The following is a 24,162-nucleotide window of genomic DNA, read 5'->3' on the forward strand; positions in this document are numbered from 1 at the left end:
GAGGACATCAGCCATCAAAGCTATCTCTGCAAGGGAGCTAGCACCCCGGTGAGATAGAAAGTTTGGATCGGATCCTGCTTCGTGTGGATACCCGTAGAGGCCGGACGTTTGAACGGCTTCAAGCGAACCTTCTTCCAAAACCACGAATTCAGATTTGCGGTGATCATCTACCCACGCAAGGTGAAGATTTGATCTTCCTAATAGTTTTAAAAATTTTAATTCTTACCTAATTACGAAAGGTCTCGAAACAACGTTCATGCGATGAACGTCGAACCCGTGCATGCCGATTCCGCTGCCATCTGAAAAATTTTGAAATATCAGCGGCATGGGCGGGTTCCTAACATCGGCAAGCATCGGAGTCGACTCGAATTCTTCAGGAGTCGACTCGGTGACAGGGTCTGAGATTGATCTTTCTGTCCTGCTGTCTATTCTCAGTCGGAGTCGACTCGCAGTGTGCCGGAGTCGACTCGAGCATGTGCCAGAACTTCTGAAACACTTGGAGTCGACTCGTAATCTTCCGGAGTTGACTCGAGCTTCAGACTTTGGTTCAAACTGAGTTCCAAACTTAGCCAAAATGTATTGAACCAAAGCTAGAGACACTTAAGCATAAATTCACAAATATTTGGCTGAAACACTAGATTGAATTCATTAGTATAACATCAGATATACTCAATTGCTTTGAGCTCATCAAAATCAAATAGGGTTATAATCAATCACTCCACAATCTTCTCCTTTTTGATGATGACAAAACATTGAATATCTTTGAAGTGAATTGCTCAAACATTTAGTAAAAGTTTTGAAATGAATTCAAATGTCTGGTTATTTTAATCTATTCAAAATTGAAAGGTATGGATCAGTAAATCCTGAAATTAAAGCTCCCCCTTTCATTTGGAATTATATAAGCCTTCATATCATGCAATCAATTGTTTGGCTTATATGAAGTTAATGATTTCGCTTTCTTAAGATTTCAGATTCTCCCCCTCAACATATGCATTCAATTTTGTTTAAATTTTTGAATGTTCTTTTAATGTCTTGATTTTTTTTGCTTAAATTCTTACTATCAGAGGAAAAATCCGACACTTTATTCTTGAGTATGATTCAACTAATCTCCGAATATCCTTTGAATAGATTCTGGATATTACTCCTTGAGGAGCTCCAACAGAGAGATAATTAGGCTCGAGGTATCGAATCCACTTAGAACAAATTACATTTTGCTTTAAGAATTTTTCCTCTTTTTTTTTTTGTGATTCCCTTTATATTCAATTCAACATATTTTCTCCCTCTTTTTGTCATCATAGCAAAAAGAAGCGCAGAATACAGAAAAGTATTGCACAGTTTTGTAAGAAAGTGTCTACTCATTGTATTGATGCTAATTTGAGTACAATTGTAGAGAAAAAATACAAGTATAGAGCAAATACATCATAAGATGGAAAACAAAGCTACTCTAGGGTTTCTTTGTAGTGGAGGATGTGGCTCCTGATCTAAGTCTATTCATTTGCATGACTAAGCTTATCCCCTCAGATACGTTCCCTAGCTTTGCGATGATCTCCGGGGTGAGTCTAGACTGTGTCGAGGAAATCTCGTTCACTTTTTCCTGGATGGTGTCAAGCTTGAAGATCAACGCATTAGCTAGCCGCTCTGCACCCTGACTCTAGTTGCCTAACTCATGTCTGATGCTGTCTCGCATCTTTCTTGTGTCGTCCTTGACGTTATTTATGTTCCAGTATTGAGCTTGAACTAGGCTTCGAATATTGAATATTTCCTCCTTTAGGTTTGCAACCATCTCTATCACGGCTGCTAAGGAGGGAACTAGCTCGGTGGAGGGAGCACTCTGAGGACCTCGGAGCTCCCTCAGTAGATCATCTCTCAGTTCCCTCACTATCTCCTGCCGCAACTCTTGGAGCTGCTCAGAAGATATCCGAACCTCCAGGGGCTGCTGCTGAGAAGGTGGGGCAGTGGAGGTGGAGGGTTCAGTATAGGTAGGAGCAGAGGTGGAAGGAAAGGTGGGAGGAGCTATGTCATGGTCCTGATCATGATCGGGACTAGGTGAGTGATGAGTGGTAGGGTCAGAAGGTGTGGATGTGGATGTGGATGGTTTCCGTACCCAGACTCCCCCAACTCTATGGAAACCCATTCGATGGAAGGTCCCCTCACCCATGCGATCTGTAAAGCACAGTGAGCGAGAGGGTTCCCCCTCAGGAATAGGGACCTCTAACTTCCTAAATATAAGGGTGAATAGCATGCCATATGGAAGGCTGATGTTGCCCAGATAGACAACCCAAGAGGGGGGGTGAATTGGGTTTTAAAATAATGATTGCAATTAAAAGCTTTGTGAGTAACTAATTAAAACTTTTGCGAGTGGATTAATTAGTTGCTATATGCAGTGGATGAAGGAAAAGTAAGAGAACAAGAAGCAATCACAAACACAAGCAATTTTATAGTGGTTCGGAGCTAACCCTTGCTCCTACGTCCACTCCCCAAGCCTCACTTGGGAATTCACTATAATCCCTCGGATTACAGCCGGTTGCTTTACAAGCTCACAACCCAACTTGTTGTTTTACGAGATCACAACGAACTCGGTCGGTTTTCACAAGCTCACCGACTAGAACCACTCGATTGTTTTTCCGAGATCACAATCAAACCCTTACACCGTTGGTTTTAACCTAGGCTCACCAACGAACCTTAACACCCTTGATTCAATCCCCTGATTGAATCAAGTAAGAAACAAATGGTTTGAAAACAAACAGAAAAAGAAAGCTTCTCAAAAGCGTATTTAAAACAATTTAAGCAAGGAAGAGTAAGAAGCCCTCAAACTGATTTTGGAGATGGAGGAAGGGGCTTTTCAAACTCTTTGACTCCTCTTGAATTTGAAGTAGACTTGCTATCTGGAGGAGAGCCTTGAATGTGAGGAAGAGAGTTGGTGAGTCGACTTCAATGCACTTCTTCCTTCTTTTTCGTGTAATCACTCTAGAGAGCTTTTGGTTGGTGGAAATTCCTTTTGCTTTGAATGGAGTCTCTCTTTCTTACTCTATTACTATTCACTTAGGCTATTTAAGCCATTCTCCAAGAGAAATAGCCGTTAGACACATCTTTCTAGCCGTTCTGCACATTCTGCAACTCCTGACAATGTTTCTGTTGGGATCGGAGTCGACTCGCGCGATCTGGAGTCGACTCGCCTGTTGCAGGAGTCGACTCATGTTTTTCTGGAGATGGCTCGGCAACTGTTCTGGATTTGAATTAAAGTGCTGTCTTGACTTGGAGTCGACTCGACTGAACTCGGAGTCGACTCCCCAATGTCTGGAGCTGACCCGACACTTTTGGAGACGACTCGTTCTAAGGAATCCAAAGATCTTTCTTTCAAGTTTGCTCACTCGAGTCGACTCGGATATTCTGGGAGTCGACTCGGCACTCAGAGCCCGAAATCTCGATCTTCTGTCTGTTGACCTATGCTGTTTCGGAGTCGACTCGAACTGTCTCGGAGTCAACTCGGCTCTCAGAGACGAAAATACAGTCTTCTGTCTTTGGGGTTGCGCTGCCTTGGAGTCGACTCGAACTTTGCGGGAGTCGACTCGGCTCTCAGAGACGAAAAATACAGTCTTCTGTCTTTGGGGTTGCGTTGCCTTGGAGTTGACTCGGACTTTGCGGGAGTCGACTCAGCTCTCAGACATCGAAGTTGGCTCTCTGACTTTTAGCCTTGCATTTCTCTGGGAGTCGTCTCTTGCTTCCTTAGAAGTCGACCTGCCAATCATCGGAGTCGACTCGAGTTCTTCGGGAGTCGACTCGGCTCTCAGAGTCCAAAATAGCTTCTCTGTGTTTCTGTCTGTTACTCTCTGGAGTCGACTCGTACTACCCTGGAGTCGACTCGGCAAGTATTGGAGTCGACTCGAATTCTTCAGGAGTCGACTCGTTGACAGGTTCTGAGATGAATCTTTCTGTCCGGCTGTCTGTTCTCAGTCGGAGTCGACTCGTAATGTACATGAGTCGACTCGAGCTTGTGCCAGTGCTTCTGATACGCTTGGAGTCGACTCGTAATCTCCTGGAGTCGACTCGAGACTCAGACTTTGGTTCAAATTGAATTCCTTACTGTTGCTGGTGGTCCAAACCGTGAACGATTGGCACAGCGGTGTGAACAGGGTTCCGTTTGAGTTGCCTTGGTTGGTGTTGATTGCGCTCCACCTTCCACCGGAAAACCTGCAAGCAAGCCTCGCACCACCACTGGGGCAGTGGGGGCCCTCCGACGATCAAGTCAGAGGAGATTGGAGGAGAAAGAGAGATAATAGTAGCAAGTAAGAGAATGCTATGGAAGTTCTCGCTTACCCCCCCTTCTCCCCCCAGCCGCATATATACCAGGCTGGGGGGTCTTTCAGGGGGGTTCGTCATCGTGGGGCACAATGGAGCTGCCACTGACACGGCCGTTACAGGGCGTCGTGGGGCAGCGCTGGGTACGGCCATGACAGGGCGTAGTGGAGCTCCGCCTTGTACGGCTGTTACAGGGGATCGTGGAGCAGCGCCAGATACAACCGTTGCAGGGAGTAGTGGAGCAGGAGGCTGCGGCGTGCCTCTGGGGAATAGCCTGTCGTTGTCGAGAGATGTCCGACTCGGGGTCGGGCTGCGGAGACGAAGATGTCCGACTCGGGGTCGGATTGCTGGATCAAGGGGCTGCCGACTCGGGGTCGGGCTGCGGAGCCGAAGATGTCCGACTCGGGGTCGGATTGCTGGATCAAGGGGCTGCCGTAGTCTTCCTGGGCGCGCGTGCCGGTCACGTGGGGCATGGTGGCTAAGTTTCCCCATAACAGTAGCCCCCCACTTCCGAGCCTGGAACCAGAAGGGGAACGGGTGAAGGGAGTGATGCTTCGAGATTGCCGCCATCCCTCGGAGAGGCGCGCGCGCTTCGAGCTCCCCGCCTTCTTTATGGCGTATGGCGGTTGTTGCTGAGTTGTATGGGTCTCGGCCCTGAAACAATGAAAGTTAATGCAAATAGAGTTTCTTCATTTCACTTTCGTCCTTCTTCTTTTTAACTCTTGGTAGCGTCTCGCTGACTCCCGACTCTTGAAATTCTTCTGGCGCTAGGCCAGGTATCTGAGGGTTAGGCCTCAGGGAATTCTTCCGGCGCTAAGCCAGGCATCCGAGGGTTAGGCCTCAGGAACTTCTTCCGGCGCTAAGCCGGGCATCCGAGGGTTAGGCCTCAGGGAAATTCTTCCGGCGCTAAGCCGGGCATCCGAGGGTTAGGCCTCAGGGAATTCTTCCGGCTCTAAGCCAGGCATCCGAGGGTTAGGCCTCAGGAACTTCTTCCGGCGCTAAGCCAGGCATCCGAGGGTTAGGCCTCAGGAACTTCTTCCGGCGCTAAGCCAGGCATCCGAGGGTTAGGCCTCAGGAACTTCTTCCGGCGCTAAGCCAGGCATCCGAGGGTTAGCCCTCAGGAAATTCCGCTCGTTGGTCGGCCAAGGCTGGCGCAAGCCGAGGCGACCGGTCGGGGCTTCAGGCTAGTTTGCTCCCGGAATGATCATCGGGTTAGCCTGGCATCCGAGGGCCAAGCCTCGGGAGATTCCGCTCGTTGGTCGGCCAAGGCTGGCGCAAGCCGAGGCGGCCGGTCGGGGCTTCAGGCTAGTCTGCTCCCGGGATGATCATCGGGTTAGCCTGGCATCCGAGGACCGAGCCTCGGGAGATTCCGCTCGTTGGTCGGCCAAGGCTGGCGCAAGCCGAGGCGACCGATCGGGGCTTCAGGCTAGTCTGCTCCCGGGATGACCATCGGGTTAGCCTGGCATCCGAGGGCCGAACCTCGGGAGATTCCGCTCGTTGGTCGGCCAAGGCTGGCGCAAGCCGAGGCGACCGGTCGGGGCTTCAGGCTAGTCTGCTCCCGGGATGATCATCGGGTTAGCCTGGCATCTGAGGGTTGTCAGGCCTCAGGAAATTCCGCTCGTTGGTCGGCCAAGGCTGGCGCAAGCCGAGGCGACCGGTCGGGGCTTCAGGCTAGTCTGCTCCCGGGATGATCATCGGGTTAGCCTGGCATCTGAGGGTTGTCAGGCCTCAGGAAATTCCGCTCGTTGGTCGGCCAAGGCTGGCGCAAGCCGAGGCGACCGGTCGGGGCTTCAGGCTAGTCTGCTCCCGGGATGATCATCGGGTTAGCCTGGCATCCGAGGGCCGAGCCTCGGGAAATTCCGCTCGTTGGTCGGCCAAGGCTGGCGCAAGCCGAGGCGACCGGTCGGGGCTTCAGGCTAGTCTGCTCCCGGGATGATCATCGGGTTAGCCTGGCATCCGAGGGCCGAGCCTCGGGAGATTCCGCTCGTTGGTCGGCCAAGGCTGGCGCAAGCCGAGGCGACCGGTCGGGGCTTCAGGCTAGTCTGCTCCCGGGATGATCATCGGGTTAGCCTGGCATCCGAGGGCCAAGCCTCGGGAGATTCCGCTCGTTGGTCGGCCAAGGCTGGCGCAAGCCGAGGCGGCCGGTCGGGGCTTCAGGCTAGTCTGCTCCCGGGATGATCATCGGGTTAGCCTGGCATCCGAGGGCCGAGCCTCGGGAGATTCCGCTCGTTGGTCGGCCAAGGCTGGCGCAAGCCGAGGCGACCGGTCGGGGCTTCAGGCTAGTCTGCTCCCGGGATGATCATCGGGTTAGCCTGGCATCTGAGGGTTGTCAGGCCTCAGGAAATTCCGCTCGTTGGTCGGCCAAGGCTGGCGCAAGCCGAGGCGACCGGTTGGGGCTTCAGGCTAGTCTGCTCCCGGGATGATCATCGGGTTAGCCTGGCATCCGAGGGCCGAGCCTCGGGAGATTCCGCTCGTTGGTCGGCCAAGGCTGGCGCAAGCCGAGGCGACCGGTCGGGGCTTCAGGCTAGTCTGCTCCCGGGATGACCATCGGGTTACCCTGGCATCCGAGGGCCGAGCCTCGGAAAATTCCGCTCGTTGGTCGGCCAAGGCTGGCGCAAGCCGAGGCGACCGGTCGGGGCTTCAGGCTAGTCTGCTCCCGGGATGATCATCGGGTTAGCCTGGCATCTGAGGGTTGTCAGGCCTCAGGAAATTCCGCTCGTTGGTCGGCCAAGGCTGGCGCAAGCCGAGGCGACCGGTCGGGGCTTCAGGCTAGTCTGCTCCCGGGATGATCATCGGGTTAGCCTGGCATCCGAGGGCCGAGCCTCGGAAAATTTCGCTCGTTGGTCGGCCAAGGCTGGCGCAAGCCGAGGCGACCGGTCGGGGCTTCAGGCTAGTCTGCTCCCGGGATGATCATCGGGTTAGCCTGGCATCCGAGGGCCGAGCCTCGGAAAATTCCGCTCGTTGGTCGGCCAAGGCTGGCGCAAGCCGAGGCGACCGGTCGGGGCTTCAGGCTAGTCTGCTCCCGGGATGATCATCGGGTTAGCCTGGCATCCGAGGGCCGAGCCTCGGGAAATTCCGCTCGCTGGTCGTGCGCCTGTCGCTTGCCGCCCGATGGGATTTCTCCGTGGCCAGCTGCGATCGCGTTTCTCCTCCTCTCCAAGCATCGCCTGGGGAACACCAGATGGGCATTAAATGTTAATTGAGGGGTTACCTGGGAAATCGGATCGCCAGTTGCTGCTTGCGAGGAGTGTCAGTTAAACGGCCGCAATACGCGCGTTCTTCGAGGCGGATGCGGCCTGGGCGCGAGCGGAGATATGTGGACCTAGGGGTACAGGCCACCCGGAGTGTCCTGCACAAAGAATGCGATTAAGGAGAATAACGCTTAGGAAATCGCGGGAAGATACGCCTCGAGAGCCGGATCGGCTCCGGATTCAATGCGCCCGCATTTATTGGAGCCACCCGCATCGGAACGACCGGGGGGCCGCAGTTTGGCTATAAATATAGGTGCAGGTGCGATGGAGCCTGCCAAGCCGGAGCTGTTCAGGTTGCCATGGATCGTGGGCCTCCTCTCCGGCGCATGGTTGAGAGACCCCTACCGAAGGAACGGGAGGCGCGCCCTTCGCGACTTCCGCCAACTAGCCGTTTCATCTGGGATCAACAAGGAGGTTCTCCCCGGCGGAACTCCGCTCTAGGCATTTCATCCGGGATCACGTCTCCCCTCCTTGTAGTTCAGCCTCCCGATTGAGCTCCGCGCCAGACGCTTGATCCGGAACCGCGCCTCCATATGCTCTTCTCCCTTGTATTCCTTCTCTCCCCTAACACTGGGGAGGACCGGAATATCCCTTGGAGGTGGCGTTCCCCTGGAGGCAGCGGGAGCTTCTTCTGCGGCGGCTCCTCGTCTTTTTCGTGAGGCGTGGATGGCGCCTCTGGGTAGGCGCAGTGTGGACTTCTCCTTCGTCCACTTCTTCTTCATCCGCGCTGGCTCTTCGTCTTTTTCATGAGACGTCGATGGCGCCTCCGGTTGGAAGCACCCACTTCCGGTGGGATTGCAGCCGCTTCGGATGGAGGTTTCGGGATCCCAGATCTTCAGCTCCTCGGAGTCTCCACCTCTTCTTTACTTTCTTTACACCCTAATTCCCCTCTGGGAATTCCTTGTAATCACACGAGCACGTCATTGTAACCAGAAATTATTGAAAGGAAAAGTGTTATACATTTTTGAACTATCTTTCTGGCATTGTCGTTCTACTGGAAAAGGCAGTTATAAAGGCAGTTTTCTCCTCGTCCTGTGGAGCCATCATTATCTGGTTGTAGCCGGAGAAGGCGTTCATGAAAGACAGCAGCTGATATCCGGAAGTCGCGTCGACCAGTTGGTCTATCCGCGGGAGCGGAAAGCTATCCTTGGGGCATGCCTTGTTCAGGTCGGTGTAGTCGACACACATCCTCCACTTTTCGCTCGCCTTCCGGACAAGTACGACATTTGCCAGCCATTCGGGGTAGCTGACCTCCCTTATGAATCCTGCCTCCAAGAGCTTGTCTACCTCCTGGTCGACCACTCGGATCCAATCCGGGGCACAGTGTCTCTTCTTCTGTTTTACCGGTCGGTGGGTCGGGTCAACGTTGAGGGCGTGAGAAATGACCTCCGGGTCGATCCCAGGTACATCGGCCGCCGACCAGGCAAACACATCGACATTGGCTCGGAGGAATTCCACCAACCGGGCCCGAGCTCCCGGGTCGAGATTGGCGCCGACCCGGATCGTCCTGTCCGGGCGACCTTCCTCGAGGGGAACTTCGATCACACCCTCGGCCGGCTCCCCGTGCCGCAAGGCCGCCTCGTCTCTGGCGTCGAGGGACTCGACGCTTAAGGCTTCTACGGACTTCTTCCCTTTGAGAGTTGCTAGGAAACATTGCCTTGCGGTCGGTTGGTCACCTCGGACCTCTCCAATCCCGGCCGCCGTGGGGAACCGCATGAGCAAGTGGTACGTAGGGACCACCGCGCGAAGGGCGTTCAGTCCGGGTCGTCCGAGGATAGCGTTGTAGGCCGAGGGAACACGGACGATCAAGAACCCGAGCCGCACCGTGGCTTCTGCGGGTGCAATGCCCGCAGTCACAGGCAGCTCAACGACACCTTCGGCCGAGATAGCGTCACCAGTGAATCCTATGAGGGGGGTGGATGTTTTGTGCAACAATTGTCTGGACAAGCTCATCTTTTGGAAGGCCTCGTAAAACAAAATATCAGCTGAGCTTCCACTATCCACAAGAACACGCCTTACATCATAGTTTGCCATAGTGAGGGAGATCACCATGGCGTCATCGTGGGGGGTCTGAACCCCCTTTACATCTTCATCACAAAAAGTGATTACATTACCGACCCTTTGCCTCTTTGCGACGGCTGCCCCTGACGCTTCAGTCGAGCCCCCTGCGTTCCTCTCGGGCCGGGGGCAGCCCCCAGTGATAGTGTGGATCACGCCCGCGACGGGTCGATTCTGCTCCCGAGGCTCCTGAGGGGCCGGGTCGGCCGGACGCGGGTCTGCGGGGGGACGTCGGTCGTTCACATATCGACCGAGACGCCCTCGGCGGATGAGAGCCTCGATCTCGTCCCGAAGCTGGAAGCAGTCTTCGGTGTCGTGGCCGTGGTCCCGGTGGTACTCACAGTACGCCCGAGAGGGCCTCCTCCCAGGAATCTTCTTCATCTGTCTCGGGACCGGGAGGTCCTCCCGCCCCTTGATTTCCATGAGGATCTGGGCCCGGGAGTCAGGAGAGGAGTGTACCGGTTGAAACGTCGGGGCGGAGAACGAGGGCGTAGGGCGCCGTGGTTCCTCGCCGGCGACAGGCTTCTGCGCCGACGTTGAGGCGTCGGGCTCCTCCTCTAGTGTGCCTCTTTTCGCCTTTTCTTCCCGAGCTTTGGAGGGATCTCGGCGGCCTCCTTGCTCCGGTGGGCGGCCGCCTCCTCGGCGTCCGCATACTGGTTCGCCCGGGACAACGGCTCCGGGAAGCTCCGCGGCAGGCGTTTGTCCAGGGAGAAGGTGAGTCTGCCCTTTCGGAAGCCACGCTTCAGGGCTGAAAGAGCCACCTCCTGGCTCAGGTTCCGGACTTCCAGCGTAGCCTTGTTGAAGCGGGTAAGATAATCCCGCAAGCTTTCTCCCTCGTTTTGCCGGACATTAAAGAGGGAGTTGGAGACCAGTCGCCGCCGGCTACTGACGGCGAAATGGGTGATGAAGAGGCGAGTAAACTGGTCGAAGGACTGGATTGAGTTAGCCTCCAAGCCGGCGAACCACGCCCTTGCCGGACCACGGAGGGTCGCCGGGAAGGCCTTGCAGAGGAGAGGATCTGATGCTCCGTGGAGGAGCATAAGGGTCCTGAAACTCTCGACGTGATCCCGCGGGTCCGCCGCCCCGTCATAGGGCTCGATCGCCGGCATTTTAAACCCCGGCGGATTCGGGGTCCGCAGGATCCTCGAGGCAAGCGCCGGCTGGGAGGAAATCTCCAAGTCGGCGAAGGGATCTTTGGAGTGGCCCTTCAGGACCTGGAGTTGTCGGTGGAGATCGTCCACCCGCCGGTCCAGGGAGCGCGACCGATGGGTGGAAGACAAGGAGCACCGAGAGGGGGACCGACTGGAGCACGGGTTCCTTGAGGACTGGGGGGTCTGGGAACGCGCCCGGGCCCGCCTCTCGTACCCCGCGCAGCTCCGATGGGAAGGTCCCGGCAGAATGGACCGTGCTCGAGAATCTTCCTCGCGCCGGCGCTCCTCCCCATGGGAGAGGAAGGAGCGCGGGTTGAGGAGGACAGGTGAGCGCTCAGGGAGCAGCGGCTTCTGGGCCCGCTGCGGCGCCCGAGACATCACACCCTGCAGGTTCTGCACTGCCTCCGCGAGGGTGCGAACCTGCTGGGCTAACTGGTCGAACTGAGCGGCTTCGACCATCTGAATGGGAGGTGGAGCGGTGGAGTGTTGCTGAGAATGTGTTGGAGACGCAGCGGCCTCCCGGCCAGAGGCGCGAGAGGCCCCGCGACCGGAGGCATTGGAAGCTCCACGACCACCTCGCCGTGCCATTACGATCGCTCTGAGATTCGGCCCTTCCTCTAGCGCCAACTGTTGCTGGTGGTCCAAACCGTGAACGATTGGCACAGCGGTGTGAACGGGGTTCCATTTGAGTTGCCTTGGTTGGTGTTGATTGCGCTCCACCTTCCATCGGGAAACCTGCAAGCAAGCCTCGCACCACCACTGGGGCAGTGGGGGCCCTCCGACGATCAAGTCAGAGGAGATTGGAGGAGAAGGAGAGATAATAGTAGCAAGTAAGAGAATGCTATGGAAGTTCTCGCTTACCCCCCCCTTCTCCCCCCAGCCGCATATATACCAGGCTGGGGGGTCTTTCAGGGGGGTTCGTCATCGTGGGGCACGATGGAGCTGCCACTGACACGGCCGTTACAGGGCGTCGTGGGGCAGCGCTGGGTACGGCCATGACAGGGCGTAGTGGAGCTCCGCCTTGTACGGCTGTTACAGGAGATCGTGGAGCAGCGCCAGATACAACCGTTGCAGGGAGTAGTGGAGCAGGAGGCTGCGGCGTGCCTCTGGGGAATAGCCTGTCGTTGTCGAGAGATGTCCGACTCGGGGTCGGGCTGCGGAGACGAAGATGTCCGACTCGGGGTCGGATTGCTGGATCAAGGGGCTGCCGACTCGGGGTCGGGCTGCGGAGCCGAAGATGTCCGACTCGGGGTCGGATTGCTGGATCAAGGGGCTGCCGTAGTCTTCCTGGGCGCGCGTGCCGGTCACGTGGGGCATGGTGGCTAAGTTCCCCCGTAACACTTACTTATCCAAAATGTATTGAACCAAAGCTTGAGACACTTAACCATAAGTTTACACGTATTTGACTGAAATACTAGATTGAATTTATTAGTATAATATAAGATATACTCAAATACTTTGAGCTCATCAAAATCAAATAGGGTTATAATCAATCACTCCACAATCTCCCCCTTTTTGATGATGACAAAACATTGAGTATTTGTAAAGTTAATTGCTCAACCAAAAAGGAGATGAATTCAAGTGTCTAGTCATTTAATTTATCCAAAACTGAAGGGTGTGAAACAGTAAATTCTGAAGTTAAAGCTTCCCCTTTCATTTGGAATTATATAAGCCTTCATGTCATGCAATCAATTGTTTGGCTTATATATATTTAATGAGTTTGCTTTCTTAAGATTTCAGATTCTTCCCCTCAACACATGCATTCAACTTTGTTTAGATTCTCTGAATTTTCTTTAAGTGTATTGAAGCTTTTGAACTTAAAGTTTTGGTTTTTAGAGGAAAAATCTGCCAATTTGTTCTTGAGTATGATTCAACTAATCTCCGAATATCCCTTGAATAGATTCTGGAGATTACTCCTTTAGGAGCCCCAACAGAGAGATAATGAGCCTCGAGGTATCGAATCCACTTAGAATAAATTATTTTATGTTTTAAAAGTTTTCTTTTTACTGATTCCCTTTACATGTCTATTCAATATATTTTCTCCCCCTTTTTGTCATCATAGCAAAAAGGAATAGCACATCATAAAAGCAATTATAGTTCAAATTTGCACAATTTGGAAGAGAAATGTCTACTCATTGTATTGATGTAAATTTAAGTACAATTGTAGATACATCAAAAGTATAGTAGTAAGTACATATCAAGAAGAAAAAGCACGCTACACTAGGATTTCTTCGTGATGGAGGATGTGGCTCCCTTGCTCAGTCTAGTGTGTTGCATAATCAAACTGATCCCTTCTGAAATATTTCCTAGCTGCTTTATGATCTCCGAGGTGGCCCTACTCTGGATCGAGGTAAGCTCAGTCAGATTCTCCTGGAGGGTATCCAACTTGAAGATCAGTACATTGTAGCCGTTCGGCACCCTGATTCTGGCTGCCTAGCTCCTGTCGGATGTCTTCTCGCATCTTTCTTGTATTACTCGTGACATCGCTCATATTTGAAAATTGGGCTTGAATTAGGCTTCTTACATTGTAAATTTCTTTCCTCAGATGAGCCATCATCTCGGTCACGGCTGCCAATGATGGAACCAGCGCAGTGGAGGGAGCAGTCACTGGACCTCGGAGCTCCCTTAGTAGGTCGTCCCGTAGCTCCCTCACGATCTCCTACCGCAACTCCCGGAGCTGCTCAGGAGATATCCGGACCTCCAGTGGCTGAGAAGGTGGTGCAGTGGAGGGTCCGACTGAGGTAGATGGTGCTGAAGTGGAGGGATAGGTGGGAAAATCTGAGTCATGATCAGGGCTAGGGGAGTGTCGAGTAGTAGGGTCAGAAGGTGTGGAAGTGGATGGTTTCCGGACCCAGACTCCCTCAACCTTATGGAATCCCATCCTGTGCAGAGTCCCCTCACCCATGCGATCTGTGTATCGCAGTGAGCGAGAGGGTTCCCCCTCAGGAATGGGGACCTCTAACTCCCTAAAGATCAAGGTATACAACATCCCATAGGGAAGACTGAGCCTAGGTTTGTCTAGAGGCTCACATAGGTATTTGTAGATGAGTTTTGGGAAGTTGATTGGAGTGTCTTGAAGAATGTAGAACATCAGGGCTAGGTCCCTCTCAGATACAAAATCAAAACGGCCTGTCTTGGGGAAGAGGGTCCTAGATATGATACTTAAGAGGAGCCGCATTTCAGCTGATAGCTGATTTGTAGACACCTCTTCTAGGGGGGACTGAGGTGGACTCTCTAGTATGGCCGTAAGGGCCTCAGTCCTATCCATGGGGTGAGAGGGAGACACTCCTACTTGGGAAAGATGGAGGACTTGAGCAATGAAGTCCTCCGAAATAAATATAGGGACTCCCGCTACAGTTCCCTGAATACCACCATTACCCCTAGCTACAGTACCGTAGAATTCCCTAACTAACCCCGGGTAAGTAGGGAGATCTAGGGAACAAAACCTTTCTAACCCTTGAGCCCTTAACCTATGCCCTAGGATAAATCCTTCCCGGGAGAGGAAGTCAAAGTTGACGTATCTCCCGGTGGAGACCGCCTTCCCGGCGCACGGGCGCGAGGGAACCGGCCTCGGCGGGGAAGGAACCGGAGGTTGTGGCCTCATGGGTTCATTCCGAGCCTTTGACTGTCGCTCGGTGCCGCTCGCGGAATGGGGCCTTTTTCGGCTCGGGACAACAGATTTCCGAGGCATCCTAGACCTAAGGAGGGGGAAAGGACACGAGGAACGGAGGGAAACTCGATGGAAATGCCCTAACAAAGGTCGGAGACGAGGTCAGAGACGACTCTAGGTTTTTGAACAGTGGCAGCGGTGAATAGAAGTGTCGATTGAACGCTTCGATTAGGGTTAAAACATCGGATTTCCGACCTCGAGTCGACTCCAGTAAGTTGTGAGTCGACTCGACCTCGAGTCGACTCCCCTCATGAGCCGACTCTAAAATGTATCCGAGTCGACTCGAACTCTGGCACGCACTCATAAATCATGTTATTTTCGTGCCAAAGAAGGGATAATCAAAAACTTTGTGATCTGATTTGATGATCATAGATGAGAAACTCTATATTTAACACAAGCTAATCATCAAAATCAATGAATCAGAAGAGAATATCACTAGGATGGATCAATCACTCCTAATCCTCTCCTAAGTACACAGAATCGCTCTTCACTCAGGGGTTTTGTGAAGATGTCAGCTAGTTGATTATCAGTGCAAACAAATTGAAGTGTCACATCACCATTCAGTACATGATCACTTATGAAGTGATGTCTTATCTCAATATGTTTGGTTCTTGAGTGCTGAATTGGATTCTTTGTTAGGTTAATAGCACTTATATTATCCCAGTTAATGGGAATTTTATCTTGTTTAATTCCATAATCTTCAAGTTGTTGTTTAATCCACAAGATTTGAGCACAATAACTTTCGGCAGCAACATATTCGGCTTCCGCCGTAGATAGTGCGACCGAGTTTTATTTCTTGCTAAACCAAGAGATTAAATTTTCTCCTAAGAATTGACATGACCCGCTCGTGCTTTTTCTATCAAGTTTACAATCAGCAAAATCTAAATCTGTATACCCTATTAAGTTTATGCTAGATTCTCTAGAGTACCATAAACCTATATTTTTTGTTCCTATTAGGTATTTAAAGATTCTCTTAACTGCAATTAAATGTGATTCCTTAGGATTAGATTGATATCTAGCACACATGCATACACTAAACATGATATCAGGTCTACTTGCAGTGAGATATAATAAGGATCCTATCATACCTCTATACATCTTATGATCTACTGATTTACCTGATTCATTTTGGTCTAGTTTGCATGATGAACTCATGGGTGTGCTGATTGACTTGTTTCCTTCCATATCAAACTTCTTAAGCATCTCCTTGATGTATTTAGTTTGATTGATGAAGATTCCTTCTTCAGATTGTTTGATTTGGAGCCCGAGGAAATAGTTCAGCTCTCCCATCATGCTCATTTCAAATTCACTCTGCATCAAGTCAGCAAATTCTTCGCAGAGGCGATTGTTAGTAGCACCGAAAATAATATCATCAACATAAATCTGCACTACTAACATTTCTTTGGTTTTCTTCTTTAAAAACAGTGTCGTATCTACATTTCCTCTAGAGAACTCATGATCTAGTAGAAATTTGCTAAGTCTTTCATACCATGCTCTAGGTGCTTGTTTCAAACCATAAAGTGCTTTGTTTAATTTATACACATGATTGAGGTATTGATGATTTTTAAAACCAGGAGGTTGTTCTACATACACCTCCTCATTAATGTACCCATTCAAAAAGGCACTTTTTACATCCATTTGAAATAATTTGAAATCTTTAGAGCATGCAAATGCTAGTAACAATCTAATTGCCTCAAGTCTAGCTACAGGAGCAAAGATTTCATCAAAGTCTATACCTTCTTCTTGATTATAGCCCTTTGCTACTAGTCTAGCCTTGTTCCTAATTACAATTTTATTTTCATCAAGTTTATTTTTATATATCCATTTGGTACCTATTATTGAATATTCAGAGGGTCGTTCAACTAGGTTCCATACCTTGTTTCTAGTAAATTGGTTTAGTTCTTCTTGCATTGCATTTATCCAATTTACATCCTTTTCAGCTTCTTCTATGTGTTTAGGTTCAAAATGTGAGACAAATGCTAGATGATTATTTAAGTTCCTAAGAGATGCTCTAGTCCTAATAGGTTGAGATGGATCATCTAAAATTAATTCCTTTGGATGCCCATGAGCATACCTCCAAGCCTTAGTCAGCCCATGATCCACAATTGCCTCTTGGCTTGATGATGCATTTTCAATTAGTTTTTGTTCATCTTCTTGTAATGTCATCTCATCAATCTTTTCTTCAAGAATTTCAGCATCATCATCAAGAACAACTCTCTTGCTAGAAGAGATATCATTAGTATCATCAAACACAACATGTATAGACTCTTCAATAACAAGGATTCTTTTATTAAAAACTCTATAGGCTTTACTTGTTGTAGAATACTCCAAAAATATACCCTCATCAGATTTAGAATCAAATTTACCTAAGTTATCCTTTCCATTATTATGAATGAAATACCTACATCCAAAAATATGAAAATAGTTTACTTTGGGCTTTCTATTTTTCCAAAGTTCATAAGGTGTTTTCTTTATAATGGATCTCAATAAAACTCTATTTAATATATGACATGATGTATTAATGGCTTCTTCCAAAAATACTTAGGGAGGTTACTTTCACATAGCATGGTTCTAGCCATTTCCTCTAGGGTTCTATTCTTCCTTTCTACAACTCCATTTTGTTGTGGTGTCCTAGGTGCAGAAAAATTATGAGTTATCCCCTTTTTACTACAAAATTCATCAAATAGATGATTTTCAAATTCCGTTCCATGGTCACTTCTAATAGCTATGACTGAAGCATCTCTAGCATTAGTTACTTCCTTATGAAATTTCTTAAATACTGAAAATGCTTGATCTTTATGAGCTAAAAACATGACCCAAGTATATCTAGAAATATCATCTACAATAACAAGACCATATTTGTTTCCACCTAGACTTGTGGTTCTAATTGGTCCAAATAGATCCATGTGTAGTAGTTCAAGAGGTCTAGTGGTAGAGACACAATTTATGGATTTAAAGGAGTTTCTTGATTGTTTGCCATATTGACAAGCTTCACAGATTTTATTTTTCTCAAATTTTAGTTTTGGCAAACCTATCACGGAATCTCTTTTAACTAGTTTTGATATTGTATCCATACTTGCATGACCTAACTTACGGTGCCATAACCAGCTTGCATCATTATCCTTAGTATCATTAACAACTAAATAGGGGTTATGTTTGGCAAGATCCTCAAGATCTACTACGTACACATTGCCACGTCTTATTCCTTTAAATACTAAACTGTTGTCAATTGAGTTGGTTATGATGCATAAAGATGGTTTGAACAGAACATCAAAACCTCTATCACACAATTGACTAATGCTAAGTAGGTTATGCTTAAGACCATCAACATATCGAACATTATCAATAAAGATTGAAGGGGTGATTTGTACTTTACCTATACAAATGATGTGACCTTGGTTATTGTCTCCAAATGTCACAGCACCTCCCTTCTTAGGCTCAAGGGTGAAGAATTGGTCTTTGTCACCCGTCATGTGTCTTGAGCAGCCACTATCCAAGTACCAACAGTTTTTGTCGACCTTGGCTGCAAGACACTCCTACACAAGAAAATCATACAATTTTAGGTACCCAAGTTTTCTTGGGTCCTTCATGGTTAGTACTGTTGGTTCCTTTTGGAACCCAAACCCTTTTAATTTTTTCTTTAGCTTTTTCTTTTCTATGATCACACACATTAGCTTTATGTCCTATTGTTTCACAGCAAAAACAGGTTATTTTCTTAGTTTTGCTTTCTCCTGCTTTTATAAAGAAATTACTAAGGAGCTTTTGCTTATTTTTAGGTTTATACCCTAAACCAGCTCTATTGAACACAGCTTATTGACTATTAAGTATCATTTCCAATTTTTCAGAACTATATGTAAACTTTTCTACCAAAGGTTTGTACTTTTCAAGTTCTAGTGCCAACTTTTGTTTTTCTGTTTTTAGTACATTTAAGTCTTTTGTGAGATTATCTCTAATAGTTTGTTTATCCTTTTTAAGTTCAGAAATTTTCTTGGTTAGTTTTTCGTTATCTTTAATTGAGGTATTAGTTTTTTGAATTAACATTTGCTTGCTTGTTTTAAGTTTTAATTTTTCTTTAATGATAAAATCCTTATCCTTAACTAATTTATTATATTTATGGAGGTGAGATTGATTGGTTAGTTTTAGCTCTTTATTCTTAAGTTTTATTGTCTTATATTCATTCATTAATTCATTAAACGCATCATACAATTCATCAAAGGTAAAATCTAAATGCGTTTCAGATGTTACCTCATTTTCGTTTACCATAAAACATAGGTTGGCCTTTTCTTCTTGTTCCTCATCCGATGATGATGATGATGAATCGGAGTCCGATAGGGTGGAGACGAGGACTTTTTTTTTCTTGTACTTGCTGGCCTTCTTGAGCAAAGGACAGTCCGCTCTGAAGTGTCCCGGCTTCTTACATTCGTAGCATCTGATTCCCTCATTTTCCCTTTCCTTACCTTTATCCTTGTAATAGGAACTTGAGGGACCTCTCCTTTGATGAAAGGACTTCTTTCGGTTGATGAATTTTCTGAACTTACGTACGAGAAGAGCCTCATCATCATCTCCCTCATGATCTTCTTCTTCACTGCTGCTACTGCAAGATAAATCCTTGTTAGAAGAAGTAGATTTGAGAGCTATTACCTTTTTTCTTATGAGAAGATTCTTCTTCGCTGTGTTGTTTTATTGTGAGCTCGTGCGTCATTAGGGATCCAAAAAGCTCCTCAAGTGGAAGCTTGTTCAAGTCCTTGGCTTCTTGGATTGCGGTAACCTTGGCCTCCCATGACCTTGGCAAACAACGAAGAATTTTTCTGACAAGGTCACTGTTAGTATAATTTTTGCCAAGGCTTTTTAGGCCATTGACAATGTCAATAAATCTAGTAAATATGCAAGTGATAGTTTCATTGGAATCCATTTTAAATAATTCATACTTATGAACTAATATATTTATTTTGGATTCTTTTACTTGATTTGTGCCCTCGTGGGTCACTTCAAGTCTATTCCATATCTCTTTTGCAGAATTGCAAGTAGAGACTCTATTGAATTCATTTCGGTCTAAAGCACAATAAAGCACATTCATTGCTTTGACATTTAGTTATGCCTTCCTTATGTCATTGTCATCCCAATCCTTTTCAAGTTTGGGTATAGTAACACCCTCTACAAAAATTGATGGGATGTATGGTCCATTAAGTATGGGGGTCCACATCTCATAGTCTTGTGCTTAGATAAATATTCTCATCCTGGCCTTCCAATATGAGTAGTCGGATCTATTGAAGAATGGAGGTCTTGAAAGAGTAGATGCCCTATAAGCCAATCATTTGATGGGTTTCTCTTTGTAATCCTCCAAATCATGTACTTTGACACTCGATATATATCAATAAAGGCATTGTGTTTCATCATTTGCTGCTTATCTATTTTATTATAGGATGATGAACCCCATAAATTAGGACATTGATTTTAGGGTTATGATGAGATCATACCAGTGAGACCTAAAATACTAAAATCCTAATTTAGAATATTCTCAGTCAAATTGGTATATTGAGTCGGGGATCAATATTACCGGAAAGACTGGCACATCTTATGTATGCTCAATGTAGAGGGTGATTGATCTCACAATCACTTGTGTGAGACACTAATACAAAGATGTGGGTGCTCATTAGAGGAATGAGTTCACTGAAATGACCAGCCATGAGAACATCTTATGGATTCTTACTTAATTATCAAAAGATGGTTCATAGTGAGAGTTGTGCAAGTGATCCTTAGACCTGAGATCACCATGGTACCTTGTGCACTTGAAGCTATGTTTTGGTTTACCCTCATTCACGACATTGCGTTGTGTACGGGGTATTCTGGATATGGTGAATTTTGTACGAAAGTTGTGAGTAGGTCAACAAGGAATCAGCCACTTCTAGTAAGAGAAGGTAACATCCTACTTACTCTAATCTTATGATGATTCAAGAAGCCTTTGATCAAAGCAAAATGAATATTAGAAAGAGTTTCTAATATTTCATTATTTGAATTATCATATAAAAGATTGAGAGAGACATGAATAAGTGATTGAGTTTGATATTGATCCATAATCATGCACTTATTCAGGATATAGTATGACTGAGGGATTGAATTGCACGGTAACTTGCCACTGAAGGGTATGTTTGAATTTGTCCAATACATTCCTCATCTTTCGGGTAGACATGATACGTTGCTAGACGTCAATCATGTCTTGTGGGTTGATCGGATCAAAGAGTTTGATTAGATCAAAGCATCAGAAAGGTTCTGATTGCTAAGTCAGGTTTAGCACTAAATTGAACCTAAATTGGATTAGAGGTATTCTAATCAGGTTAGGTCAACTTGCACCTGCACCTACTGCTGGCTAAGATAAGGAACCCAATGGGTCACACACAAGGGAATTGATCAAGGGTCTAATTGGATTAGATCATGTTTGCAAGATGAACATGCTAGCACGTGTTGCAAATCCTAGCTCCTGATTCAAATTAAATTCGAATATGATTCTTAGATTAGGTTGATCTAATATGATTAGATCATGACCTAATATGGGTTAGCCAAGAGTTGAAACCCATTTGGCTTTAATTAGACCTGATTTGGTTAGGTTTAATGTTTTCTTTAAGTTGGTTAAACCCAATTGGATTGGGTTTGATAGGGCCTTCACTTCTGGACCATTGGATCGCTTCCTGGATGAAGGATCTGGTCCACTGGTTGGCGCCTTCATCTGGACCATTGGATGGCTTCCTGGATGAAAGATCTGGTCCGTTGCTCAGCGCCTGAATCTGGACCACTGGATGGCTCTCTGGATGAAAGATCTGGACCGTTGCTCAGCGCCTGAATCTGGACCATCGGTGATGGCATCTTGCTTCTGGACCATTGGATGACACCCTGGATGATGATGCCCTGATCTGGACCATTAGATGGCGCCTAGATCTGGACCATTGGCTTTGGTTCACTGCATTTGGGCCCTTGGATCATCAGGATTTAAGAGGGAGATGTGAGAAAGAAGTTGATACACCCTTCTCCTTAGCACCCCATCATGATGGTCTCTTGGCACATGCCTCATCATGATGAGGTGTGTGGATGGGATGCATCCCTTTATGATGCATCCCTCCATCTCTTATAAATAAGGAGGTGCCTTGGGGTTCTAAAGATCATCCAAGAAAAAGCCTCTCCTTCTCTCTCCCTTATCCCTTCTTTCTTACAAGCCTCTCTCTTTTGTCCTAACCCAAGATAAGAGGGTCTTCTTTAGGACAAAAAGGCTAGTGAATGTTTTAGAGGTAGAAAGGAAGAAGGAAGTGAAGGAAAATCAGCCAATTAAATCTTTTGGAAGGATTGAACAATTAGAATCAAGTTTTGGTGGAGCTAGAGTCTTGAACCCATTCCTGTGTGGATCAACATCGGAGGGTGAACATTTGGGCACCTTAGGACATCTTCAGATATATTGGATATAGCGTGATAGGTATTCTTCTATACCAAGATTATATTTTCTACATTATTTGGTTATACTATTAAGGCGATCTTGGCTTATTAGGGTTTCATATAATGGGTTTTATAAGAAAATTTTATAATCCCGTATCTTCCGCTGCGCCCTAGGGCACTGGAAAACCCGAACAGGTCTATGAGTGGACTGGCCCTCAATATGAGAAGATCCAAATGGGGTTGTTATTTTGATCTTTTACTCTTTTGGTAAAAGAGTTCCGGCTCTGATACCACTTATTGCCCAGATAGACAACCCAAGAGGGGGGGTGAATTGGGTTTTAAAATAATTATTGCAATTAAAAGCTTTGTGAGTAACTAATTAAAACTTTTGCGAGTGGATTAATTAGTTGCTATATGCAGTGGATGAAGGGAAAGTAAGAGAACAAGAAGCAATCACAAACACAAGCAATTTTATAGTGGTTCGGAGCTAACCCTTGCTCCTACGTCCACTCCCCAAGCCTCACTTGGGAATTCACTATAATCCCTCGGATTACAGCCGGTTGTTTTACAAGCTCACAACCCAACTTGTTGTTTTACGAGATCACAACGAGCTCGGTCGGTTTTCACAGGCTCACCGACTAGAACCACCCGATTATTTTTTCGGGATCACAATCAAACCCTTACACCGTTGGTTTTAACCTAGGCTCACCAACGAACCTTAACACCCTTGATTTAATCCCCTGATTGAATCAAGTAAGAAACAAATGGTTTGAAAACAAACAGAAAAAGAAAGCTTCTCAAAAGCGTATTTAAAACAATTTAAGCAAGGAAGAGTAAGAAGCCCTCAAACTGATTTTGGAGATGAAGGAAGGGGCTTTTCAAACTCTTTGACTCCTCTTGAATTTGAAGTAGACTTGGTGCCTGGAGGAGAGCCTTGAATGTGAGGAAGAGAGCTGGTGAGTCAACTTCAATGCACTTCTTTCTTCTTTTTCATGTAATCACTCTAGAGAGCTTTTGGTTGGTGGAAATCTCTTTTGCTTTGAATGGTGTCTCTCTTTCTTACTCTATTACTGTTCACTTAGGCTATTTAAGCCATTCCCCAAGAGAAATAGCCGTTAGACACATCTTTCTAGCCGTTCTGCACATTCTGCAACTCCTGACAATGTTTCCGTTGGGATCGGAGTCGACTCGCGCGATCTGGAGTCGACTCGCCTGTTGCAGGAGTCGACTTATGTTTTTCTGGAGACGGCTCGGTAACTGTTCTGGATTTGAATTAAAGTATTGTCTTGACTTGGAGTCGACTCGACTGAACTCGGAGTCGACTCCCCAATGTCTGAGCTGATCCGACACTTTTGGAGATGACTCGTTCTAAGGAATCCAAAGATCTTTCTTTCAAGTTTGCTCACTCGAGTCGACTCGGATATTCTGGGAGTCGACTCGGCACTCAGAGCCCGAAATCCCGATCTTCTGTCTGTTGACCTGTGCTGTCTCGGAGTCGACTCGAACTGTCTCGGAGTCGACTCGGCTCTCAGAGACGAAATACAGTCTTCTGTCTTTGGGGTTGCGCTGCCTTGGAGTCGACTCGGACTTTGCGGGAGTCGACTCGGCTCTCAGAGATGAAAAATATAGTCTTCTGTCTTTGGGGTTGCGCTACCTTGGAGTCGACTCGGACTTTGCGGGAGTCGACTCGGCTCTCAGATATCGAAGTTGGCTCTCTGATTTTTAGCCTTGCATTTCTCTCAGAGTCGACTCTTGCTTCCTTAGGAGTCGACCTGCCAACCATCGGAGTCGACTCGAGTTCTTCGGGAGTCGACTCGGCTCTCAGAGTCCAAAATAGCTTCTCTGTGTTTCTGTCTGTTACTCTCTGGAGTCGACTCGTACTACCCTGGAGTCGACTCGAATTCTTCAGGAGTCGACTCGTTGATAGGTTCTGAGATGAATCTTTCTGTCCGGCTATCTGTTCTCAATCGGAGTCGACTCATAATGTACAGGAGTCGACTCGAGCTTGTGCCAGTGCTTCTGATACGCTTGGAGTCGACTCGTAATCTCCCGGAGTCGACTCGAGACTCAGACTTTGGTTCAAATTGAATTCCTCACTTATCCAAAATGTATTGAACCAAAACTTGAGACACTTAACCATAAGTTTACACGTATTTGACTGAAACACTAGATTGAATTCATTAGTATAACATAAGATATACTCAAATGCTTTGAGCTCATCAAAATCAAATAGGGTTATAATCAATCACTCCACAGCTGAGCCTAGGTTTATCTAGGGGTTCACACATGTACTTGTAGATGAGCTTGGGGA

Source organism: Phoenix dactylifera, unplaced genomic scaffold (assembly GCF_009389715.1).
Source record: "Phoenix dactylifera cultivar Barhee BC4 unplaced genomic scaffold, palm_55x_up_171113_PBpolish2nd_filt_p 000300F, whole genome shotgun sequence".
NCBI lineage: Eukaryota > Viridiplantae > Streptophyta > Magnoliopsida > Arecales > Arecaceae > Phoenix > Phoenix dactylifera.